Below are 6000 nucleotides of genomic sequence, written 5' to 3'. Positions count from 1 at the left end.
GTGTAGCAAAACGGCAGTGCATCAGCATGCTGCATCTCTGAGCTGAAACTACAGAAAAAAGAAATTTTATATTATATATATATTATACATATATTATACATATATTTCATATATATATTATATTATATATATATTATATCATATATATTATATGTATATTACATTATATTATGTGTATATTATATATATAAATTATACTCTTTTACTTGTTTCAGTCATTTGACTGCAGCCATGCTGGAGCAACGCCTTTAGTCGAACAAATCGACCCCAGGACTTATTCTTTGTAAGCCTAGTACTTATTATTCCACCGAAGTCGACTTTGCCTTTCATCCCTTCGGAATCGATGAAATAAGTACCAGTTGAACACTGGAGTCGATGTAATAAACTAACCCCCTCCCCTAAATTTCAGGCCTTGTGCCTATAATAGAAAGTATTATTATTATTGTGTATTTATGACCACATTATCCAGTATATCTAAGGATATGATTTGAAGGTGATTTAGCAACTATTTCTAGCAGAACGCCTGTTTAGCTCGTTAGCCCCAGATCAGCTCTAATTGAGCAGCACTATCTTAACAGGCGTTGTTACCATTCTATCTTTTAGTTTTAGATATTGTTTATATATATATATATATATATGGCAGTAGTGTGATTAGCGATAGACCTAGCTGTTATTTTCAGCGAGTCAAGTTGGCTTTGTCTTTAATCTCTCTTTCTCTTTGTCTTGAATCTCTCTAATAAACATATTTTTGAGGATGGCAATGGTGTCCAATTATTTTTCAAGTGTATTCAATATTGATAATGCTGTTTATTGACTTTTTCCATCGTCTTAAGCTGATTGCAACTTGTCATTTCGAGCCTGTTAGCTTGTGAAGTGAGCGGAGCAGATAAGTCTGTGGTGTTGTGATGTTAAGCAGACGAAAACATTCTACTTGAATGAATTCTTGACATAAGGTTGTATTCGTTGTATGCATAAAAAAAATTTATTACATGCTGGGCAAAATGCTTTGTGGCATTTCGCCTATCTTTATGTTCTGAGTTCAAATTCCGACGAGGTCGACTTTGCTTGTCATCCTTTCGAGGTCGATAAAATAAGTATCCAGTTGAACACCGGGGCCCATGTAATTGATTTACCCTTCTCCCCTGAAACTGCTGGTCTTATGCCAAAATTTGAAACAATTATTATATTTTTAAAAGGGGCGATGAGTTAGCTGAATCGTTAGCTCATTATACAAAATGCCTTATGAATATTTGTTTCAACTCTTTACCTTCTTAGTTTAAGTCCTGTCGAAAAATCAGTGACACAACTGATAAAAAGGCCTTGCTGTATTTAGTTTACATCTCTTTACATTTTAAGTTCTAATCTTGCCAAAGTTGACTCTGTTCTGCCTATCATCCTTTTTGTTGATAAAATATAAATTAATTGACTGCGCCCTTCTTTTCAAATTGTGTCTTGTATCGTGATATTCTTATCATCTTCACTATCTGGAAGGAACTGTGTTGCCGTGAAAACCTGGTAACCATGAATTTTTCGTTCGACTAGAATCAGTTTTTTTCTTCTTTATATTATGTGTGTGAGAGAGAGAGAGAGAGAGAGAGAGAAAGAGAGAGTGTGTGTGTGTAACCCATAGCTCTCCTAGCATCTGGCATGTTAAGTAAATTCAAACAATTTGTTGAAAATGCAGTACTTCGAAACACCCCTCTAATCTATCTATCTGTCTTTCCATCCATGTCAATGCACGAAACTCTAGGCCCTTGATTCACTCTAATTTTTGCCGATTATTAATAAAGCATACATACATGCTCACTCACTCGCTCATTACTGAAAGAAACTTTCTACAGCGTCCCTAGAAATGGTCAAAAGAGACATTCAAGCAATGGGTTAGATAAAGCAAGCAAAGAAACAAAAAATCAGTTGCATCTAATTGTTTAATTGTTAGAATATACTTTGGATAAGAGGGACAAGCAAGGACGATATTTGTGGTGTATGGTGAAAGAGATTTTTCACAAAGAATAAAAATATATATATTTAAAGAAAAATATAAACAATGGCCGCCCCATAGTCCCACTGACTGACTCTTGTAAAAGAGCTAGAAATAATAGAACAAGACAATACGAACTGTAAATGAATACTTTTATATAGCCGCCATACATGCACAGATATGTAACTGTGAAAAACATGTACATACATGCATACATGGCGTTTAATGTGTTTAGTCGATATGAGGTTTGGAGAAGAGGCTTGTGGGTATCCGACAACTCACATCCCATCTCTAGTTTAAAAGAAAGAAAAAGCTTACAGCCCCCTTAAATTTCCAGAAATACCCTGATGCCGAAAGCAGGTAAAAGTTACAAGAAAATATCAGAGACCCTTTGTATACCATTTTCTACTGTATCTTCATTTATTCAAAGATATAAAAAATCGGGAACTGTTGAAAACAGAATAAGATCTGGTGCACCACGCAAGATTTCCCCTAGATCTTTAAGAAAAATGAAGTGAAGTATCGAAAAAGAAAACGCAATGATCACCAGAAAGGAGTTGCAAGAAGATTTGTTAGCTTCAGGGACTAGTGTTACATCACGAACAATCAGCAATGAACTTCATAGGAATAAACTGAAGTCATGCTCTCCTAGAAAAACTCCACTGTTGACTAAAAGGCATAGAGATGCCCGTTTAAAATTTGTTTATGAACATAAAGATGAATCTGATACATTCTGGGAAAATGTTCTTTGGACAGACGAGTCGAAAATTGAATTGTTTGGACGAAATTCGCGTCGCCATGTTTGGAGGAAAGATGGTACCACCTATTCGCCGAAAAACAGAATTCCTACTGTAATGTTAGGAGGTGGCAACATCATTGTGTAGGGATGTTTCTCTGCAAATGGTACTGGCAATTTACATGTGATAGATGGTAGAATGAATGCAGAGATGTACCAAAATATTTTGAACAATAATTTATGGGACTCTGTAGAAAAGCTCCAGCTTTGTGAAGGGTGGATTTTACAACAGGATAACGACCCTAAGCACACGGTGAAGTCTACCAAAAATGGATTGTCAATCACAATATAAAATTATTAGAATGGCCAAGCCAGTCACCTGACTTGAACCCCATTGAAAATTTGTGTCATTATTTGAAAATTAAAATTCATTCAAGAGCCCCAATGTGCATTCCAGATTTGAAGAAAATTTGTCAAGAAGAATGGGAAAAAATTCTTAAAGAAACATGCGAGTCATTGATTAAGAACTACAAGAAGAGATTGGTTGAAGTGGAACTGAATAATGGTTATGCTACGAAGTATTAAATCAGAATTATCAGTTATTTATGTTCTGTACAAATACTTTTTTCACCCCTAGATATTTATATTTGTATATAAATTCATTAGTTACTATAATTTATTAGTTTCTTTTGCATATTCTTAGTTTATGTAGGTGTATGCAAATACAGTATTGATATATCCCACTTATGTTCATTAGAAATTAGATAAATAAAGAATTTTGACATGTACGAATATTTATTTCCCTCCACTGTAGCTAAAACGTATTTTCATTTGCACATATATAAAGATAAGCATTCGCATGTATCATAAATGCTTAGGTTGATACACGTAGACATCTATCTGGTTCAGAGATTTTTTATATGCGTAGTATCGTCAATATTGATTTTATATGCACATTTAAATGCGTATGTGTATGTGAATTTCTGTGTATACGTATTTTGACGTGTGCGTGCATAAGCGCATGCACACTCACACTCATGCACACTGAGAACAAAAAACCTTTAGTTTAATGGGTCCCTAATTTTAAAAAATTCCAATTTAATGGGCTTTATATCCATAGTAATTTCTAATTTTGGCATGAAGCCAACAATTTTGGTGGCAGGGGCCTAGACGATTCCATCGATCCAAGTGCTTAAGACTAGTACAAAATTGTATCGATCTCGGAGGGATGAAAGGCAAAGTTGACCTCAGCGCAATTTGAAGTCGGAATGTAAAGAATTGGAACACTGCAAAGCATTTTTGCCGACACTAATGATTCTGCAAAAACCCACGTTAAAATGCTCTTCAAATCTTCTCCCTTCCAAATAACTCGTAAAAATTACTTTCTTTGGTACAGTATAACATATACTTTTGATTGCTAGTGGTCCCTAGTTATCTTCGATTTACCGGACACCTTTTCTCCTAGATTCATAGTTAGCAGAAGACATCCCTTCCGTAAATAAAGAAGTCGCTTTGTGTATACACACACACAAACACAAACAATTATATATATATATATATATATATATATATATAATGGTTTGTACGAATATGTATGATTTCCTTACGTAAGAACACTTGTTTATCATTACTTCATCTGCTTAAACCAGCTCTCTCTCTTCTCTCCCCCCTCTCTCTCTTCTCCCCCTCTCTCTCTCTTCTCCCCTCTCTCTCTCTCTTCTCCCCCCTCTCTCTATCTCTTCTCCTCCCCCCTCTCTCTCTCTCTTCTCCCCCCCCTCTCTCTCTTCTCCCCCCTCTCTCTCTCTCTTCTCCCTCTCTCTCTCTCTTCTCCCCCTCTCTCTCTCCTCCCCTCTCTCTCTCTCTTCTCCCCTCTCTCTCTCTCTTCTCCCCCTCTCTCTCTCTCTTCTCCCCCTCTCTCTCTTCTCCCCCTCTCTCTTCTCCCCTCTCTCTCTCTCTCTCTCTCTCTCATTGTGTGTGTCTCCCTCTTTTCACCTCTCTTTCTCATCTCACTTTCCTTTCGTTTTCCGTCTGATTAAAGCAACTCGCTCTCTTTCACTTTCGTTCGCCATTCCTCCCTTTCACTCTTTGTCTTTTCTTTATTCCCCCTCCTTTCCACCACACACACACACACACACACGAAGACATTTGAGCATAGCAAACGTGATTTCGGTTTCCTCAATTGACCATGTTAGAAATAACCGTTAAAGCTTCCTTAAATGACACAACTTACAAAAAGATCCACCAAATAATATTCTCATGGATATATTGTGCACTCATGACAAAATGCCCACTGCTACAATACCGTTACTCATTTATCTGCCCGATCGAGGCGAACAAAAGGCAAACCATGCAAAGTTTCCTAACTTTTCCGAAGTTATCGAGGGAAAGTGGTGTAGTAAACAGGTTGGATGGTGTGCAAAGAATTTAGCTCAACGACGGTTATATTAAAAATATTGTCCGCAATTACGGCGGTACATATTCTAAAATTGGAACGATACAGAGAAGATTAGCATGGCCCCTGCGCAAGGATGACACGCAAATTCGTGAAGCGTTCCATATTTCTACACGGTGGTGCATCAGCATGGCCGCAGCTCTGAGCTGAAACTTTGAAAAGAAAAAAAAATATATATATATATATATATATATATTTGTAACCCACCGAGCCCAAGGTGATTAAGCCCATTGTAAAGTTTTAATTGCATTTCATAAATAATTTTATTTGCCATCGTTAATTATCATGTGTGTGTTTCGTTTCCTTTATGCCAATTACTTAGGTAATAAATGTGTTCTACTTATATGCATAATCTTTTATTCTTTTATCATTTGACTGCGGCCACGCTGGTGCACCGCCTTAGAGGGTTTTTTAGTCGAAGAAATCGACCCCAGGACTTATTTTTTGTAAGTCTAGTACTTATTCTATCGGTCAATTTTGCCGAACCGCTAAGTTACGGGGGACGTAAACACTCCAACATCGATGTTGGGGTAGGGAGACAAACATAGACACAAACACACACACACAAATATATACATACATTTACGACGGCCTTGTTTCAGTTTCTGGGTACTAAATCCACTCACAAGGCTTTGGTCGGCCCGAGGCTAGAGTAGAAAACACTCGCTTAAGGTACCACGCAATGGGACTGAACCCGGAACCATGTGGTTGGGAAGCAAGCTTCTTACTACACAGCCACGCCGGCAGTAACAGGACGCCCGGATCGTGAGTTATCTTCGAGACTCTCCCTTCTTTTCCTAAATTCAGCAGCCCACTTTTGCTAAAGCTGGA

The 6000-nt window shown here is 37.2% G+C and overlaps 1 protein-coding gene and 1 non-coding gene across 4 annotated transcripts in view; both read left to right on the top strand.

Annotated features, from left to right (window-relative positions):
• LOC106880179 (uncharacterized) overlaps window positions 1-6000 on the top strand; it is an 82696-nt gene that overhangs the window by 22795 nt on the left and 53901 nt on the right. The gene's annotated exons all lie outside the window — the stretch shown is intronic.
• On the top strand, window positions 5173-5280 carry LOC149132949 (U6 spliceosomal RNA). Its single transcript, XR_016243924.1, has one exon. It is a non-coding gene; the product is annotated as a U6 spliceosomal RNA (small nuclear RNA).

This window comes from Octopus bimaculoides, chromosome 12, assembly GCF_046866305.1.
Source record: "Octopus bimaculoides isolate indiv1 chromosome 12, ASM4686630v1, whole genome shotgun sequence".
NCBI classification, from domain to species: Eukaryota; Metazoa; Mollusca; class Cephalopoda; order Octopoda; family Octopodidae; genus Octopus; species Octopus bimaculoides.
This window is presented reverse-complemented; position numbering and strand designations above follow the sequence as displayed.